The sequence below is a fragment of the Panulirus ornatus genome, chromosome 10 (genome assembly GCF_036320965.1).
Source record: "Panulirus ornatus isolate Po-2019 chromosome 10, ASM3632096v1, whole genome shotgun sequence".
Taxonomy (NCBI): Eukaryota; Metazoa; Arthropoda; class Malacostraca; order Decapoda; family Palinuridae; genus Panulirus; species Panulirus ornatus.
The window spans coordinates 935,366-956,958 of NC_092233.1; the positions used below are offsets into that span (position 1 = coordinate 935,366).

Consider the following 21,593-nt stretch of genomic DNA (forward strand, 5'->3'; position numbering starts at 1 on the left):
CCATTCATGGGGCCCAGTCACTTGCACATTTTCTCCTGTAATACAGCTTCCTTAATGTATGTATGCTGTCTGTTAACCATGTCTTCAGGCATTGCATTTATGTACCGTAAATGTATTTCATTACATCCTTATAAACAAGTATTTTGCATGTTATGTTATACCCTGTGGTTGCTTTATCCCCATATCTCCTGAAGATAATCCAATGTCCCCTTTTTCTGTATATCTTTATAAGCATTAAAGATTGTGGTAGGTCACTTTTATCTCTCCAAAGGTTGATAGGTTTAAAGCTCTTAACCTGTCCCTGCAACTCTTAATTCAGATAGGTACCATCTTTGTTTCCCTCCTTTGGACCTTCTTAACGAGCTCATTGTGCTTCCTCAGGTGCATGACCAAACTTGATAAGCTTTTTTGATTTTGGTCTTACAGTATGTGAAGTGCATGCTAAATGATTCTACTTCATGTAGTTGAAAGCTATTCTAATATTTGCCAGCAGACAGTTTGGTTTCCTAACTATTCTCTTGATATGGGACTGTGGCAGCAGGTTAGGGATAGTGTCAACTCCCAAGTCATCACATATAGATTCCTAAAGCTTATATCTTGCCTGTTAATATTCATATTGGATCTTCTTATCCTTTGTACCATCCTCATTACATTTGCTTGAGTTTAGTTTCAAATACTTCACGCCAGCTTTGGAGTCTTTAGGTTGCCTTGTGAGCTGATTGAATCATCTTCACTTTTCACTTCCGTCATTATTTTGTGTCATTTGCAATCATATCCAGAAAGGATTTCATCCATTGAGGCTAGTCATTAACAGATTATGAAGAGTTATGGTGCCAGAACCAAACCCTCTGGCATTCCACAGACCACCTCAGTCTGTTTTGGAAAGGCTTATCTAACATGCGTTCTTTTTTCTGTCCAACTGAGAAAATCTTTTATCCATTAAGGGAGTTTTCCCCTTAATTGTGCCAGGTGAGGCAGTTTCCTAACCTCCCATGCTTTATAGTATCAATTGCTTTCTGGGAGCCCAGCCCAGCCTTCCCTTTTGTTCTGGACTGAGCTCACTTTCTTGTAAAAGTGAATATACATGACCTCATTTCCTCAAAAACATGTTGCTCTCTCTTTTGAAATTTCTTTTCTGTTTATAGTCATCCACTTCCTTTCCAGTAATCTTAAACAGAACCTTATACAACAACACTTGTTAGTGAGATTGGTCAGTGGTTCTGTGCATGTTCCCGGTCTCCTTTCATATACATACAGGTATGATGTTTGCTCTTTTTCATTCCCACTAAGTTAATATGTCCATAATATGAGGTCCCTCATATTCTTGCTTCGTGATCATGCTTCTTAATCAGCCTCTCTTGCTTTACAGATACACAGCCCAGTTAGCTTTCCCTTTTGTAGGGTTGTTACACATGCTCTCCATCACTTTGGCATTTTTTTTTCTGTAGAAAGTCACTCACTTGCACTCTATTAATCTTTTCCAGATCCTTACACAGCACATTCGTCAGTGAGCCCAATCAGTAGTTCAGCACCTGTTCCTGGTCTCCTTTCTTATTTGTATTTATGGCATTTGCACTTTTCCTTAGCCCTTTCCCTCTCTCCAGTGTCATCTTCTACAGTAATTTGAGTGGTTTAATTAGCTTATCTGCACACATCTTTAGCACTTGTAATGAAGTTTCATCTCAACCAAGTACCCTGTATTGGTCAAATCCTTTTAATATTCTGTAAATATCTTTTCTAGCATCAAAATGATTTCCAATACCTCCCCACTGCATCTCACTAGTGTTGGGGCTATGGTGTCCTCCACTGTGAAAATACTTTTGAACTTTTTATTCTGTTCCTTACTCATTCTTACTTTGTCCCCTACAGCTTTTCATTGTGATTCCCTTTGTCTGATTAACTACTACTAAACTGATAACTGGCTCATGATGGATTTAAGAAGTTTTGAAATTTTCCTGCCTTGTCCAGTCTATTCTTTTCAAAGTTTTCTTTTTCCTCCCTTTTTTTTTTTTTTTTTTACCCGACTCTACACATTTCATGCTCTCTCATGCCTTGCAAAAGTTGGCTGGCTGGAGTGTCATCTATATTTTTGCCATTGCACCTCTCGAAGCTTTGTATATATCGTTTTTCTTTTTTATATTAAACCATTCCCTCTTCTTTCTTGCCGTTCCCGCTGTACTTCGGCGTGAGGTACCTGTACCGCTGCTTCATTCCAAATTTCATAGAACGTCTTGCTACAAATCTTGCATAAAAAAGTGTTATGCAGACCATGGTATCATAGCATGTAGAATGTAGAAGATGAGAATAACTGGAAAAATTGAGAAATAGATAATACCTTTTGAACTAAGAGATCACAATGTGAATTGAATATTCCAAATAGGCAATACAGGACGAAGTGATAATCCGAAATAGCTAAATGATAGAGTAAAACACCTTATATGGAAGAAGGGCTTGTATAACAAAGTAGAATGGGGGAAACCCAGTTTACTAATCAGCTAATGCAAATTAAGAGAATGGTAAATTCAGAGATCAGGAAGGCTAAGAGAAATTACAAAATTAAGATAGCTAACAAATTGAAAACCAGAGTGCTGAGAGATTTTTTTTCAGATGTACAGAACGAAGGTTAGGGAGAAAATTGGACCTATCAAATTGCATTCTAGTAGATTAATCGATGTGAGATTGAAATGCGTGAAGTTTTAAACTCACTTTATATTAGTCTTTATGCAGGAGGAGAATACAAACATTCTAGCTCCAGAGCAAATTTATGGGAGGGGGGCTATGCAGTATAAAGATAGATGAATTTAATATATTGAAACATAGAACAACTAAAAGTAAACAAGAGCCCTGGACCAAATGGTATTTATATGAGGTTCTTAAAGAATACAAGGAGGAAGTAAGTGTTGCACTTTTAAATGTGTTTAAACAGACTCTGGAATCAGACATAGTTCCTAAGCAATGGAGGATAGCAAATGTCATTCCCATTTTTAGGAAAGGGGATAGATCCATTGCTTCAAATTATCGACCTATCAGCTTGATATCTATTATTTTTTTATTATACTTAGTCGCTGTCTCCCACGTTAGCGAGGCAGTGCAAGGAAACAGACAAAAGAATGGCCCAGCCTGCCCACATACACATATATACATAAAATGCCCCACACGCACATATACATAAATGAACATTTCAATGTATACATACATATACATACACAGACATAGACATATATACACATGTACATACTGATACTTGCTGCCTTCATCCATTCCCATCGCCACCCCACCACACATGAAGTGGCACATTTGTTCACACTCAGTCTCTAGCTGTCGTGTGTAATGCACCAAAACCACAGCTCCCGTCCCACATCCAGGCCACACATCACTTTCCATGGTTTACCCCAGACGCTTCGCATGCCCTGGTTCAATCCATTGACAGCACGTCAACCCCAGTATACCACATTGTTCCAATTCACTCTATTACTTGCACGCCTTTCACCATCCTGTATGTGCAGGCCCCAGTCGCTCAAAATTTTTTCACTCCATCCTTTCACCTCCAGTTTGGTCTCCCACTTCTTGTTTTCTCCACATCTGACACATATATCCTCTTTGTCAATCTTTCCTCGTTGATTCTCTCCATGTGACCAAACCATATCAATACACCTTCTTCTGCTCTCTCAACCACAATCTTTTTATTACCATCCATCTCTCTTACCATTTCATTACTTACTCGATCAAAACCACACCACACATTGTCCTCAAACACTTCATTTCCAACACGTCCTTCCTCCTCCGCACAAACCTATCTATAACCCATGCTTCGCAACCATATAACATTGTTGGAACCACTGTTCCTTCAAACATACCCATTTTTGTTTTTCAAGATAATGTTCTCTCCTTCCACACATTCTTCAACGCTTCCAGAACCTTCACCCCCCTACCTCCCTGTGACTCTTTTCTGCTTCCATGGTTCCATCCGCTGCTAAATCTGCTCCCAGATATCTAAAACACTTACTTCAACACTTTTTCTCTATTCAAACTTACCTCCCAGTTAACTTGCCCCTCACCTCTACTGAACTTAATAACCTAGCTCTTATTCACATTTACTCTCAGCCTTCTTCTTTCACATACTTTAACTCAGTCACCAACTTCTGTAGATTCTCACCCGAATCAGCCACCAGCGCTGTATCATCAGCGAACAACAAATGACTCACTTTCCATGTCCTCTCATCCACAACAAACCATATTTGGCCCTCTCTCCAAAACTGATCCACACATCCTCTACCACTTCATAAACCACGCTGCTCTTCCCCAATCTGATGCGTTGTACATCCCTTCCTTTCACCTCCCTATCAACCCCATCCATAAACAAATTAAATACCCATGGAGACGTCATGCACTCCTGCTGCAAACTGACATTCACTGGGAACCAATCACTTTCCTCTCTTCCTACTCGTACACATGCCTTACATTCTGGATAAAAGCTTTTTAATGCTTCTAGCAACTTACCTCCCATACTATATACTCTTAATACCTTCCGCAGAGCATCTCTTTCAACTCTATCATATGCCGTCTCCAGAACCATAAATGCTACATACAAATCCATTTGTTTTTCCAAGTATTTCTCACATACATTCTTCTAAGGAAAGATAGGTAGTATGTTTGAGGAAAGGAACCTGGATGTTATGGCTCTGAGTGAAACGAAGCTAAAGGGTAAAGGGGAAGAGTGGTTTGGGAATGTCTTGGGAGTAGAGTCAGGGGTTAGTGAGAGGACAAGAGCAAGGGAAGGAGTAGCAGTACTCCTGAAACAGGAGTTGTGGGAGTATGTGATAGAATGTAAGAAAGTACATTCTAGATTAATATGGGTAAAACTGATAGTGGATGGAGAGAGATGGGTGATTGTTGGTGCATATGCACCTGGGCATGAGAAGAAAGATCATGAGAGGCAAGTGTTTTAGGAGCAGCTGAATGAGTGTGTTAGTGGTTTTGATGCACAAGACCGGGTTATACTGATGGGTGATTTGAATGCAAAGGTGAGTAATGTGGCAGTTGAGGGAATAATTGGTATACATGGGGTGTTCAGCGTTGTAAATGGAAATGGTGAAGAGCTTGTAGATTTATGTGCTGAAAAAGGACTGATGATTGGGAATACCTGGTTTAAAAAGCGAGATATACATAAGTATACATATGTAAATAGGAGAGATGGCCAGAGAGCGTTATTGGATTATGTGTTGATTGACAGGCGCACGAAAGAGAGATTTTTGGATGTTAATGTGCTGAGAGGTGCAACTGGAGGGATGTCTGATCATTATCTTGTGGAGGCGAAGGTGAAGATTTGTAGGGGTTTTCAGAAAAGAAGAGGGAATATTGGGGTAAAGAGGGTGGTGAGAGTAAGTGAGCTTGGGAAGGAGACTTGTGTGAGGAAGTACCAGGAGAGACTGAGTACAGAATGGAAAAAGGTGAGAACAAAGGAGGTAAGGGGAGTGGGGGAGGAATGGGATGTATTTAGGGAATCAGTGATGGCTTGCGCAAAAGATGCTTGTGGCATGAGAAGTGTGGGAGGTGGGTTGATTAGAAAGGGTAGTGAGTGGTGGGATGAAGAAGTAAGATTATTAGTGAAAGAGAAGAGAGAGGCATTTGGACGATTTTTGCAGGGAAAAAATGCAAATGAGTGGGAGATGTATAAAAGAAAGAGGCAGGAGGTCAAGAGAAAGGTGCAAAAGATGAAGAAGAGGGCAAATGAGAGTTGGGGTGAGAGAGTATCATTGAATTTTAGGGAGAATAAAAAGTTGTTCTGGAAGGAGGTAAATAAAGTGCATAAGACAAGGGAGCAAATGGAAACTTCAGTGAAGGGGGCTAATGGGGAGGTGATAACAAGTAGTGGTGATGTGAGAAGGAGATGGAGTGAGTATTTTGAAGGTTTGTTGAATGTGTTCGATGATAGAGTGGCAGATATAGGGTGTTTTGGTCGAGGTTGTGTGGAAAGTGAGAGGGTTAGGGAAAATGATTTGGTAAGCAGAGAAGAGGTAGTAAAAGCTTTGGGTAAGATGAAAGCCGGCAAGGCAGCAGGTTTGGATGGTATTTCAGTGGAATTAATTAAAAAAGGGGGTGACTGTATTGTTGACTGGTTGGTAAGGTTATTTAATGTATGTATGACTCATGGTGAGGTGCCTGAGGATTGGCGGAATGCGTGCATAGTGCCATTGTACAAAGGCAAAGGGGATAAGAGTGAGTGCTCAAATTACAGAGGTATAAGTTTGTTGAGTATTCCTGGTAAATTATATGGGAGGGTATTGATTGAGAGGGTGAAGGCATGTACAGAGCATCAGATTGGGGAAGAGCAGTGTGGTTTCAGAAGTGGTAGAGAAGGCATGTATAGAGCATCAGATTGAGGAAGAGCAGTGTGGTTTCAGAAGTGGTAGAGGATGTGTGGATCAGGTGTTTGCTTTGAAGAATGTATGTGAGAAATACTTAGAAAAGCAAATGGATTTGTGTGTAGCATTTATGGATCTGGAGAAGGCATTTGATAGAGATGTTCTGTGGAAGGTATTAAGAATATATGGTGTGGGAGGCAAGTTGTTAGAAGCAGTGAAAAGTTTTTATCGAGGATGTAAGGCATGTGTACGTGTAGGAAGAGAGGAAAGTGATTGGTTCTCAGTGAATGTAGGTTTGTGGTAGGGGTGTGTGATATCTCCATGGTTGTTTAATTTGTTTATGGATGGGATTGTTAGGGAGGTGAATGCAAGAGTTTTGGAAAGAGGGGCAAGTATGAAGTCTTGTGGATGAGAGAGCTTGGGAAGTGAGTCAGTTGTTGTTCTCTGATGATACAGCACTGGTGGCTGATTCATGCGAGAAACAGCAGAAGCTGGTGACTGAGTTTGGTAAAGTGTGTGAAAGAAGAAAGTTGAGTAAATGTGAATAAGAGCAAAGTTAGTAGGTACAGTAGGGTTGAGTGTCAAGTCAACTGGGATGTAAGTTTGAATGGAGAAAAGCTGGAGGAAGTGAAGTGTTTTAGATATCTGGGAGTGGATCTGGCAGCGGATGGAACCATGGAAGTGGAAGTGAATCATAGGGTGGGGGAGGGGGCGAAAATCCTGGGAGCCTTGAAGAATGTGTGGAAGTCGAGAACGTTATCTCGGAAGCAAAAATGGGTATGTTTGAAAGAATAGTGGTTCCAACAATGTTGTATTGTTGCGAGGCGTGGGCTATGGATAGAGTAGTGCGCAGGAGGATGGATGTGCTGGAAATGAGATGTTTGAGGACAATGTGTGGTGTGAGGTGGTTTGATCGAGTGAGTAATGTAAGGGTAAGAGAGATGTGTGGAAATAAAAAGAGCGTGGTTGAGAGAGCAGAAGAGGGTGTTTTGAAGTGGTTTGGGCACATGGAGAGAATGAGTGAGGAAAGATTGACCAAGAGGATATATGTGTCGGAGGTGGAGGGAACGAGGAGAAGAGGGAGACCAAATTGGAGGTGGAAAGATGGAGTGAAAAAGATTTTGTGTGATCGGGGCCTGAACATGCAGGAGGGTGAAAGGAGGGCAAGGAATAGAGTGAATTGGAGCGATGTGGTATACCGGGGTTGACGTGCTGTCAGTGGATTGAATCAAGGCATGTGAAGCGTCTGGGGTAAACCATGGAAAGCTGTGTAGGTGTGTATATTTGCGTGTGTGGACGTATGTATATACATGTGTATGGGGTGGGGTTGGGCCATTTCTTTCGTCTGTTTCCTTGCGCTACCTCGCAAATGCGGGAGACAGCGACAAAGTATAATAAAAAATTATTATTATTATTATTATACTTTGTCGCTGTCTCCCGCGTTTGCGAGGTAGCGCAAGGAAACAGACGAAAGAAATGGCCCAACCCCACCCCATACACATGTATATACATACGTCCACACACGCAAATATACACACCTACACAGCTTTCCATGGTTTACCCCAGACGCTTCACATGCCTTGATTCAATCCACTGACAGCACGTCAACCCCGGTATACCACATCGCTCCAATTCACTCTATTCCTTGCCCTCCTTTCACCCTCCTGCATGTTCAGGCCCCGATCACACAAAATCTTTTTCGCTCCATCTTTCCACCTCCAATTTGGTCTCCCTCTTCTCCTCGTTCCCTCCACCTCCGACACATATATCCTCTTGGTCAATCTTTCCTCACTCATTCTCTCCATGTGCCCAAACCACTTCAAAACACCCTCTTCTGCTCTCTCAACCACGCTCTTTTTATTTCCACACATCTCTCTTACCCTTACATTACTCACTCGATCAAACCACCTCACACCACACATTGTCCTCAAACATCTCATTTCCAGCACATCCATCCTCCTGCGCACAACTCTATCCATAGCCCACGCCTCGCAACCATACAACATTGTTGGAACCACTATTCCTTCAAACATACCCATTTTTGCTTTCCGAGATAATGTTCTCGACTTCCACACATTCTTCAAGGCCCCCAGGATTTTCGCCCCCTCCCCCACCCTATGATCCACCTCCGCTTCCATGGTTCCATCCGCTGCCAGATCCACTCCCAGATATCTAAAACACTTCACTTCCTCCAGTTTTTCTCCATTCAAACTCACCTCCCAATTGACTTGACCCTCAACCCTACTGTACCTAATAACCTTGCTCTTATTCACATTTACTCTTAACTTTCTTCTTCCACACACTTTTCCAAACTCAGTCACCAGCTTCTGCAGTTTCTCACATGAATCAGCCACCAGCGCTGTATCATCAGCGAACAACAACTGACTCACTTCCCAAGCTCTCTCATCCCCAACAGACTTCATACTTGCCCCTCTTTCCAAAACTCTTGCATTTACCTCCCTAACAACCCCATCCATAAACAAATCAAACAACCATGGAGACATCACACACCCTTGCCGCAAACCTACATTTACTGAGAACCAATCACTTTCCTCTCTTCCTACACGTACACATGCCTTACATCCTCGATAAAAACTTTTCACTGCTTCTAACAACTTTCCTCCCACACCATATATTCTTAATACCTTCCACAGAGCATCTCTATCAACTCTATCATATGCCTTCTCCAGATCCATAAATGCTACATACAAATCCATTTGCTTTTCTAAGTATTTCTCACATACATTTTCAAAGCAAACACCTGATCCACACATCCTCTACCACTTCTGAAACCACACTGCTCTTCCCCAATCTGATGCTCTGTACATGCCTTCACCCTCTCAATCAATACCCTCCCATATAATTTACCAGGAATACTCAACAAACTTATACCTCTGTAATTTGAGCACTCACTCTTATCCCCTTTGCCTTTGTACAATGGCACTATGCACGCATTCCGCCAATCCTCAGGCACCTCACCATGAGTCATACATACATTAAATAACCTTACCAACCAGTCAACAATACAGTCACCCCCTTTTTTGATAAATTCCACTGCAATACCATCCAAACCTGCTGCCTTGCCGGCTTTCATCTTCCGCAAAGCTTTCACTACCTCTTCTCTGTTTACCAAATCATTTTCCCTAACCCTCTCACCTTGCACACCACCTCGACCAAAACACCCTATATCTGCCACTCTATCATCAAACACATTCAACAAACCTTCAAAATACTCACTCCATCTCTTCTCACATCACCACTACTTGTTATCACCTCCCCATTTGCGCCCTTCACTGAAGTTCCCATTTGCTCCCTTGTCTTACGCACTTTATTTACCTCCTTCGAGAACATCTTTTTATTCTCCCTAAATTTAATGATACTCTTTTTTTTCTTTTCATACTATTCGCCATTTCCCGCATTAGCGAGGTAGCTTTAGGAACAGAAGACTGAGCCTTTGAGGGAAATCCCCACTTGGCCCCCTTCTCTGTTCCTTCCTTTGGAAAATCAAAAAATGAGAGGGGAGGATTTCCAACCCCCCGCTCCCTTCCCTTTTAGTCGCCTTTTACGACACGCAGAGAATACGTGGGAAGTATTCTTTCTCCCCTATCCCCTATATTTATTTATTTATTATACTTTGTCGCTGTCTCCCGCGTTTGCGAGGTAGCGCAAGGAAACAGACGAAAGAAATGGCCCAACCCCCCCCCCCCCCCCATACACATGTATATACATACGTCCACACACGCAAATATACATACCTACACAGCTTTCCATGGTTTACCCCAGACGCTTCACATGCCCTGCTTCAATCCACTGACAGCACGTCAACCCCGGTATACCACATCGCTCCAATTCACTCTATTCCTTGCCGTCCTTTCACCCTCCTGCATGTTCAGGCCCCGATCACACAAAATCTTTTTCACTCCATCTTTCCACCTCCAATTTGGTCTCCCTCTTCTCCTTGTTCCCTCCACCTCCGACACATATATCCTCTTGGTCAATCTTTCCTCACTCATTCTCTCCATGTGCCCAAACCACTTCAAAACACCCTCTTCTGCTCTCTCAACCACGCTCTTTTTATTTCCACACATCTCTCTTACCCTTACGTTACTCACTCGATCAAACCACCCCACACCACACATTGTCCTCAAACATCTCATTTCCAGCACATCCATCCTCCTGCGCACAACTCTATCCATAGCCCACGCCTCGCAACCATACAACATTGTTGGAACCACTATTCCTTCAAACATACCCATTTTTGCTTTCCGAGATAATGTTCTCGACTTCCACACATTCTTCAAGGCCCCCAGGATTTTCGCCCCCTCCCCCACCCTATGATCCACCTCCGCTTCCATGGTTCCATCCGCTGCCAGATCCACTCCCAGATATCTAAAACACTTCACTTCCTCCAGTTTTTCTCCATTCAAACTCACCTCCCAATTGACTTGACCCTCAACCCTACTGTACCTAATAACCTTGCTCTTATTCACATTTACTCTTAACTTTCTTCTTCCACACACTTTTCCAAACTCAGTCACCAGCTTCTGCAGTTTCTCACATGAATCAGCCACCAGCGCTGTATCATCAGCGAACAACAACTGACTCACTTCCCAAGCTCTCTCATCCCCAACAGACTTCATACTTGCCCCTCTTTCCAAAACTCTTGCATTTACCTCCCTAACAACCCCATCCATAAACAAATCAAACAACCATGGAGACATCACACACCCCTGCCGCAAACCTACATTCACTGAGAACCAATCACTTTCCTCTCTTCCTACACGTACACATGCCTTACATCCTCGATAAAAACTTTTCACTGCTTCTAACAACTTTCCTCCCACACCACATATTCTTAATACCTTCCACAGAGCATCTCTATCAACTCTATCATATGCCTTCTCCAGATCCATAAATGCTACATACAAATCCATTTGCTTTTCTAAGTATTTCTCACATACATTTTTCAAAGCAAACACCTGATCCACACATCCTCTACCACTTCTGAAACCACACTGCTCTTCCCCAATCTGATGCTCTATACATGCCTTCACCCTCTCAATCAATACCCTCCCATATAATTTACCAGGAATACTCAACAAACTTATACCTCTGTAATTTGAGCACTCACTCTTATCCCCTTTGCCTTTGTACAATGGCACTATGCACGCATTCCGCCAATCCTCAGGCACCTCACCATGAGTCATACATACATTAAATAACCTTACCAACCAGTCAACAATACAGTCACCCCCTTTTTTGATAAATTCCACTGCAATACCATCCAAACCTGCTGCCTTGCCGGCTTTCATCTTCCGCAAAGCTTTCACTACCTCTTCTCTGTTTACCAAATCATTTTCCCTAACCCTCTCACCTTGCACACCACCTCGACCAAAACACCCTATATCTGCCACTCTATCATCAAACACATTCAACAAACCTTCAAAATACTCACTCCATCTCCTTCTCACATCACCACTACTTGTTATCACCTCCCCATTTGCGCCCTTCACTGAAGTTCCCATTTGCTCCCTTGTCTTACGCACTTTATTTACCTCCTTCCAGAACATCTTTTTATTCTCCCTAAAATTTAATGATACTCTTTTTTTTCTTTTCATACTATTCGCCATTTCCCGCATTAGCGAGGTAGCTTTAGGAACAGAAGACTGAGCCTTTGAGGGAAATCCCCACTTGGCCCCCTTCTCTGTTCCTTCCTTTGGAAAATCAAAAAATGAGAGGGGAGGATTTCCAACCCCCCGCTCCCTTCCCTTTTAGTCGCCTTTTACGACACGCAGAGAATACGTGGGAAGTATTCTTTCTCCCCTATCCCCTATATTTATTTATTTATTATACTTTGTCGCTGTCTCCCGCGTTTGCGAGGTAGCGCAAGGAAACAGACGAAAGAAATGGCCCAACCCCCCCCCATACACATGTATATACATACATCCACACACGCAAATATACATACCTACACAGCTTTCCATGGTTTACCCCAGACGCTTCACATGCCCTGCTTCAATCCACTGACAGCACGTCAACCCCGGTATACCACATCGCTCCAATTCACTCTATTCCTTGCCGTCCTTTCACCCTCCTGCATGTTCAGGCCCCGATCACACAAAATCTTTTTCACTCCATCTTTCCACCTCCAATTTGGTCTCCCTCTTCTCCTTGTTCCCTCCACCTCCGACACATATATCCTCTTGGTCAATCTTTCCTCACTCATTCTCTCCATGTGCCCAAACCACTTCAAAACACCCTCTTCTGCTCTCTCAACCACGCTCTTTTTATTTCCACACATCTCTCTTACCCTTACGTTACTCACTCGATCAAACCACCTCACACCACACATTGTCCTCAAACATCTCATTTCCAGCACATCCATCCTCCTGCGCACAACTCTATCCATAGCCCACGCCTCGCAACCATACAACATTGTTGGAACCACTATTCCTTCAAACATACCCATTTTTGCTTTCCGAGATAATGTTCTCGACTTCCACACATTCTTCAAGGCCCCCAGGATTTTCGCCCCCTCCCCCACCCTATGATCCACCTCCGCTTCCATGGTTCCATCCGCTGCCAGATCCACTCCCAGATATCTAAGACACTTTACTTCCTCCAGTTTTTCTCCATTCAAACTCACCTCCCAATTGACTTGACCCTCAACCCTACTGTACCTAATAACCTTGCTCTTATTCACATTTACTCTTAACTTTCTTCTTTCACACACTTTACCAAACTCAGTCACCAGCTTCTGCAGTTTCTCACATGAATCAGCCACCAGCGCTGTATCATCAGCGAACAACAACTGACTCACTTCCCAAGCTCTCTCATCCACAACAGACTTCATACTTGCCCCGCTTTCCAAAACTCTTGCATTCACCTCCCTAACAACCCCATCCATAAACAAATTAAACAACCATGGAGACATCACACACCCCTGCTGCAAACCTACATTCACTGAGAACCAATCACTTTACTCTCTTCCTACACGTACACATGCCTTACATCCTCGATAAAAACTTTTCACTGCTTCTAACAACTTTCCTCCCACATATATTCTTAATACCTTCCACAGAGCATCTCTATCAACTCTATCATATGCCTTCTCCAGATCCATAAATGCTACATACAAATCCATTTGCTTTTCTAAGTATTTCTCACATACATTCTTCAAAGCAAACACCTGATCCACACATCCTCTACCACTTCTGAAACCACACTGCTCTTCCCCAATCTGATGCTCTGTACATGCCTTCACCCTCTCAATCAATACCCTCCCATATAATTTACCAGGAATACTCAACAAACTTATACCTCTGTAATTTGAGCACTCACTCTTATCCCCTTTGCCTTTGTACAATGGCACTATGCACGCATTCCGCCAATCCTCAGGCACCTCACCATGAGTCATACATACATTAAATAACCTTACTAACCAGTCAACAATACAGTCACCCCCTTTTTTAATAAATTCCACTGCAATACCATCCAAACCTGCTGCCTTGCCGGCTTTCATCTTCCACAAAGCTTTCACTACCTCTTCTCTGTTTACCAAATCATTTTCCCTAACCCTCTCACTTTGCACACCACCTCGACCAAAACACCCTATATCTGCCACTCTATCATCAAACACATTCAACAAACCTTCAAAATACTCACTCCATCTCCTTCTCACATCACCACTACTTGTTATCACCTCCCCATTTGCGCCCTTCACTGAAGTTCCCATTTGCTCCCTTGTCTTACGCACTTTATTTACCTCCTTCCAGAACATCTTTTTATTCTCCCTAAAGTTTAATGATACTCTCTCACCCCAACTCTCATTTGCCCTTTTTTTCACCTCTTGCACCTTTCTCTTGACCTCCTGTCTCTTTCTTTTATACATCTCCCACTCAATTGCATTTTTTCCCTGCAAAAATCGTCCAAATGCCTCTCTCTTCTCTTTCACTAATACTCTTACTTCTTCATCCCACCACTCACTACCCTTTCTAATCAACCCACCTCCCACTCTTCTCATGCCACAAGCATCTTTTGTGCAATCCATCACTGATTCCCTAAATACATCCCATTCCTCCCCCACTCCCCTTGCTTCCATTGTTCTCACCTTTTTCCATTCTGTACTCAGTGTCTCCTGGTACTTCCTCACACAGGTCTCCTTCTCAAGCTCACTTACTCTCACCACCCTCTTCACCCCAACATTCACTCTTCTTTTCTGAAAACCCATACAAATCTTCACCTTAGCCTCCACAAGATAATGATCAGACATCCCTCCAGTTGCACCTCTCAGCACATTAACATCCAAAAGTCTCTCTTTCGCACGCCTGTCAATTAACACGTAATCCAATAACGCTCTCTGGCCATCTCTCCTACTTACATAAGTATACTTATGTATATCTCGCTTTTTAAACCAGGTATTCCCAATCATCAGTCCTTTTTCAGCACATAAATCTACAAGCTCTTCACCATTTCCATTTACAACACTGAACACCCCATGTATACCAATTATTCCCTCAACTGCCACATTACTCACCTTTGCATTCAAATCACCCATCACTATAACCTGGTCTCGTATATATATATATATATATATATATATATATATATATATATATATATATATATATATATATATATATACGGATTTGTATGTAGCATTTATGGATCTGGAGAAGGCATATGATAGAGTTGATAGAGATGCTTTGTGGAAGGTATTAAGAATATATGGTGTGGGAGGAAAGTTGTTAGAAGCAGTGAAAAGTTTTTATCGAGGATGTAAGGCATGTGTACGTGTAGGAAGAGAGGAAAGTGATTGGTTCTCAGTGAATATAGGTTTGCGGCAGGGGTGTGTGATGTCTCCATTGTTGTTTAATTTGTTTATGGATGGGGTTGTTAGGGAGGTAAATGCAAGAGTTTTGGAAAGAGGGGCAAGTATGAAGTCAGTTGGGGATGAGAGAGCTTGGGAAGTGAGTCAGTTGTTGTTCGCTGATGATACAGCGCTGGTGGCTGATTCATATGAGAAACTGCACATATATATATATTTATATATATTTTTTTTTTTTTTTTTGCTTTGTCGCTGTCTCCCGCGGTTGCGAGGTAGCGCAAGGAAACAGACGAAAGAAATGGCCCAACCCACCCCCATACACATATACATACGTCCACACACGCAAATATACATACCTACACAGCTTTCCATGGTTTACCCCAGACGCTTCACATGCCCCGATTCAATCCACTGACAGCACGTCAACCCTGTTATACCACTCCACAAGATATATAAAAGAAAGCTGCAGGAGGTCAAGAGAAAGGTGCAATGTTTGAAAAAGAGGGCAAATGAGAGTTGGGGTGAGAGAGGATCATTATACTTTAGGGAGAATAAAAAGATGTTTTGGAAGTAGGTAAAATACATGTGTAAGACAAGAGAACAAATGGGAACATCAGTGAAGGGGGCAAGTGGGGAAGTAATAACAGGTAGTTATGAAGTGAGGAGTTGGAATCAGTATTTTGAAGGTTTATTGAATATGTTTGATGATAGTGCGGCAGATATAGGGTGCTTTGGTTATGATGGTGTGTGAAGTGAGAGGGTGAGAGAGAATTGTTTAGTTAGAGGGAGGAGGTAGTGAAAGCTTTGTGGAAGATGAAATCTGGCAAGGAGGTGGGTTTGGATGGTATTGCTGTAGAATTTATTAAAAGAGGAGGTGACTGTGTTGTTGATTGGTTGGTAAGGATATTCAGCATATGTATGGATCATGATGAAGTGCCTGAGGATGGGCAGAATGCATGCATAGTGCCATTGTATAAAGGCAAAGGGGATAAAGGTGAGTATTCAAACTACAGAGGTATAAGTTTGTTGAGTATTCCTGGGAAATTATATGGGAGGGTATTGATTGAGAGGGGGAAGGCATGTACAGAGCATCAGATTGGAGAAGAGCAGTGTGGTTTCCAAAGTGGTAGAGGGTGTGTTGATCAGGTGTTTGCTTTGAAGAATGTATGTGACAGTTACTTAACAAATGGATTTGTATATAGCATTTATGGATCTGGAGAAGGCATGTGATAGAGTTGATAGAGATGCTTTGTGGAAGGTTTTAAGAGTATATGGTGTGGGAGGCAAGTTGTTAGAAGCAGTGAAAAGTTTTTCCCAAGGATGTAAGACATGTGTATGAATAGGAAGAGAGGAGAGTGATTGGTTCCCAGTGAATATTGGTCTGGAGCATGGTTGTTTAAATTTGTTTATGTATGGGGTTGTTAGGGAGGTGACTACAAGAGTCTTGGAGAGAGGGGCAAATATGCAGTCTGTAGTAGATGAGAGTGCCTGGAAAGCGAGTCAGTTGTTTGCCGATCATACAGTTCAGTTGGTTGATTCGTGTAAGAAACTAGAGGTTGGTGACTGAGTCTGGAAAAGTGTGAAAGGAGAAAGTTGAGAGTAAATGTGAATAAGAGCAAGGTTATTAGATTCAGTAGGGTTGAGGGACAAGTTAAGTGGGAAGTAAGTTTGAATGAAGAAAAATTGGAGGAAGTGAAGTGTTAAAGATATCTGGGAGTGAACTTAGAAGCAGAAGTGGAAGTGAGTCACAGGGTGGAGGAGGGGGGCAAAGGTTCTGGGAGCAATGAAAAATGTGTGGGAGAGAATGTTACCTTGGATAGGAAAAATGGGTATGTTTGAAGGAATAGTGGTTCCAATAATGTTAAATGAGGGTAAATGTGTTGCAAATGAAATGTTTGAGGACAGTATTTGGTGTGACGTGGTTTGATCGAGTAAGTAATGTAAGGGTAAGAGAGATGTGTGGTAATAAAAAGAGTGTGGTTGAGAGAGCAGCAGAGGGTGTGTTTAGATGGTTTGGACATATGGAGAGAATGAGTGAGGAAAGATTGATGAAGAGGACATACTAGAAGATGATAAGCGTGCAAGGAATAGAGTGAATTGGAACAATGTGGTATACCGGGGTCGACGTTCTGTCAGTGGATTGAACCAGGGCATGTAACAGCATCTGGGGTAAATCATGGAAAGGTCTGTGGGGCCTGGATGTGGAAAGGAAGCTGTGGTTTTTGTGCATTGCACATGACAGATAGTCTGAGTGTAAATGACTGTGGCCTTTTTGTCTTTTCCTGGCACTACCTCACTGGTGTGGGGGGAAAGGGTTGCTATGTCATGTGTGGCCGGGTGGCAACTGTAATGGATGAAGGCAGCAAGTATGAATATGTACATGTGTATATTTTTGTTTATGTATATGAATGGATATGTATGTATATGTTTATGCATGTATATAAATGTGTACTGACTGGGTTAGGCCATTCCTCCTCTGTTTCCTTGCTCTACCTTGCTGATATGGGAGACGGCAATTAAGTATAATGAGTAGATATATGATATATATTACAGAGGTATAAGTTTGTTGAGTATTCCTGGGTTTCGGAAGTGGTAGAGGATGTGTGGATCAGGTGTTTGCTTTGAAGAATGTATGTGAGAAATACTTAGAAAAGCAAATGGATTTGTATGTAGCCTTTTGGATCTGGAGAAGGCATATGATAGAGTTGATAGAGATGCTATGTGGAAGGTATTAAGAATATATGGTGTGGGAGGCAAGTTGATAGAAGCGGTGAAATGTTTTTATCGGGGATGTTAGGCGTGTGTATGAGTAGGAAGAGAGGAAAGTGATTGGTTCTCAGTGAATGTCAGTTTGTGGCAGGGGTGTGTGATGTCTCCATGGCTGTTTAATTTGTGTATGGATGGGGTTGTTAGGGAGGCGAATGCAAGAGCTTTGGAAAGAGGGACAAGTATGCAGTCTGTTGCGGATGAGAGAGCTTGGGAAGTGAGTCATTTGTTGTTCGCTGATGATACAGCGCTGGTGGCTGATTCGGGTGAGAAACTGCAGAAGCTGGTGACTGAGTATGGTAGAGTGTGTGAAAGAAGAAGCTGAGAGTAAATGTGAATAAAAGCAAGGTTATTATGATAGGTACAGTAGGGTTGAGGGACAAGTCAGTTGGGAGGTAAGTTTGAATGGAGAAAAACTGGAGGAAGTGAAGTGTTTTAGATATCTGGAAGTGGATCTGGCAGTGAATGGAACCATGGAAGCGGAAGTGAATCATAGGGTGGGGGAGGGGGCGAAAATTTTGGGAGCGTTGAACTATGTGTGGAAGTCGAGAATGTTATCTCGGAAAGCAAAAATGGGTATGTTTGAAGGAATAGTGGATCCAACAATGTTATATGGTTGCAAGGCATGGGTTATAGATAGAGTTGTGTGGAGGAGGGTGGATGTGCTGGAAATGAGATGTTTGAGAACAATATGTGGTGTGAGGTAGTTTGATTGATTAAGTGATGATAGGGTAAGAGAGATGTGTGGTAATAAAAAGAGTGTGGTTGAGAGAGCAGAAGAGGGTGTTTTGAAATGTTTTGGTCGCGTGGAGAGAATGAATGAGGAAAGATTGACCAAGAGGATGTATGTGTCAGAGGTGGAGGGAACGAGGAGAAGTGGGAGACCAAATTGGAGGTGGAAAGATGGAGAGAAAAAGATTTTGAGTGATCAGGGCCTGAACATACAGGAGGGTGAAAGGCATTCAAAGAATAGAGTGAATTTGAACTATGTGGTTTACCGGGGTTGATGTGCTGTTAGTGGATTGAACCAGGGCATGTGAAGCGTCTGGGGTAAACCATGGAAAGTCTTGTGTGGCCTGGATGTAGAAAGGGAGCTGTGGTTTCGGTGCATTATGCATGACAGCTAGAGACTGAGTGTGAACGAATGTGGCTTTTGTTGTCTTTTCCTAGCGCTATCTCGCGCACATGCAGGGGTAGGTGGTTGTCATTTCATGTGTGGCGGGGTGGCGACGGGAATGAATAAGGGCAGATGGTATGAATTATTTACATATGTATATATTCCTCAACCCTACTGTACCTAATAACCTTGCTCTTATTCACATTTACTCTTAACTTTCTTCTTTCACACACTTTACCAAACTCAGTCACCAGCTTCTGCAGTTTCTCACATGAATCAGCCACCAGCGCTGTATCATCAGCGAACAACAACTGACTCACTTCCCAAGCTCTCTCATCCACAACAGACTTCATACTTGCCCCTCTTTCCAAAACTCTTGCATTCACCTCCCTAACAACCCCATACATAAACAAATTAAACAACCATGGAGACATCACACACCCCTGCCGCATTTACTGAGAACCAATCACTTTCCTCTCTTCCTACACGTACGCATGCCTTACATCCTCGATAATAACTTTTCACTGCTTCTAACAACTTTCCTCCCACACCATATATTCTTAATACCTTCCACAGAGCATCTCTATCAACTCTATCATATGCCTTCTCCAGATCCATAAATGCTACATACAAATCCATTTGCTTTTCTAAGTATTTCTCACATACATTCTTCAAAGCAAACACCTGATCTACACATCTTCTACCACTTCTGAAACCACACTGCTCTTCCCCAATCTGATGCTCTGTACATGCCTTCACCCTCTCAATCAATACCCTCCCACATAATTTTCAGGAATACTCAACAAACTTATACTCTTATACTCTTATCCCCTTTGCCTTTGTACAGTGGCACTATGCATGCATTCCGCCAATCCTTAGGCACCTCACCGTGAGTCATAAATACATTAAATAACCTTACCAACCAGTCAACAATACAGTCACCCCCTTTTTTAATAAATTCCACTGTAATACCATCCAAACCTGCTGCCTTGCCGGCTTTCATCTTCCGCAAAGCTTTTACTACCTCTTCTCTGTTTACCAAATCATTTTCCCTAACCCTCTCACTTTGCACACCACCTCGACCAAAACACCCTATATCTGCCACTCTATCATCAAACACATTCAACAAACCTTCAAAATACTCACTCCATCTCCTTCTCACATCACCACTACTTGTTATCACCTCCCCATTTGCGCCCTTCACTGAAGTTCCCATTTGCTCCCTTTTCTTACGCAATTTATTTACCTCCTTCCAGAACATCTTTTTATTCTCCCTAAAATTGAATGATACTCTCATCCCAACTCTCATTTGCCCTCTTTTTCACCTCTTGCACCTTTCTCTTGACCTCCTGCCTCTTTCTTTTATACATCTCCCACTCAATTGCATTTTTTCCCTGCAAAAATCATCCATTGGGAGGTACGTTTGAATGGAGAAAAACTGGAGGAAGTAAAGTGTTTTAGATATCTGGGAGTGGATCTGGCAGCGGATGGGACCATGGAAGCGGAAGTGAATCATAGGGTGGGGGAGGGGACAAAAATCCTGGGAGCCTTGAAGAATGTGTGGAAGTCGAGAACATTATCTCTGAAAGCAAAAATGGGTATGTTTGAAGGAATAGTGTTTCCAACAATGTTGTATGATTGTGAGGCGTGGGCTATGGATAGAGTTGTGCGCAGGAGGGTGGATGTGCTGGAAATGAGATGTTTGAGGACAATGTGTGGTGTGAGGTGGTTTGATCGAGTAAGTAATGTAAGGGTAAGAGAGATGTGTGGAAATAAAAAGAGCATGGTTGAGAGAGCAGAAGAGGGTGTTTTGAAATGGTTTGGGCACATGGAGAGAATGAATGAGGAAAGATTGACCAAGAGGATATATGTGTCGGAGGTGGAGGGAACGAGGAGAAGTGGGAGACCAAATTGGAGGTGGAAAGATGGAGTGAAAAATATTTTGTGTGATCGGGGCCTGAACATGCAGGAGGGTGAAAGGTGTGCAAGGAATAGAGTGAATTGGATCGATGTGGTGTACAGGGGTTGACGTGCTGTCAGTGGATTGAATCAGGGCATGTGAAGCGTCTGGGGTAAACCATGGAAAGTTGTGTGGGGCCTGGATGTGGAAAGGGAGCTGTGGTATCGGGCATTATTGCGTGGCAGCTAGAGACTGAGCGTGAACGAATGGGGCCTTTGTTGTCTTTTCCTATTACTACCTCGCACACATGAGGGGGAGGGGGATGGTATTCCATGTGTGGCGAGGTGGCAGTGGGAGTGAATGGGGGCAGACAGTGTGAATTGTGTGCATGGGTATATATGTATGTGTCTGTATGTATATATATGTGTACATTGAGATGTATAGGTATGTATATTTGCGTGTGTGGACGTGTGTGTGTGTGTGTATACATTGTGTATGGGGGTGGGTTGTGCCATTTCTTTCATCTGTTTCCTTGCGCTACCTCGCAAATGCGGGAGACAGCGACAAAGCAAAATAGAAATAAAAATAATATATTCCTATGAGTTCATGGGAAAAATG

The 21,593-nt window shown here is 42.6% G+C and overlaps 1 protein-coding gene across 1 annotated transcript in view; it reads left to right on the plus strand.

The window, feature by feature from the left end:
• The window catches only part of mts (protein phosphatase 2 catalytic subunit mts), a 97,170-nt gene that overhangs the window by 928 nt on the left and 74,649 nt on the right, over positions 1-21,593 (plus strand). The gene's annotated exons all lie outside the window — the stretch shown is intronic.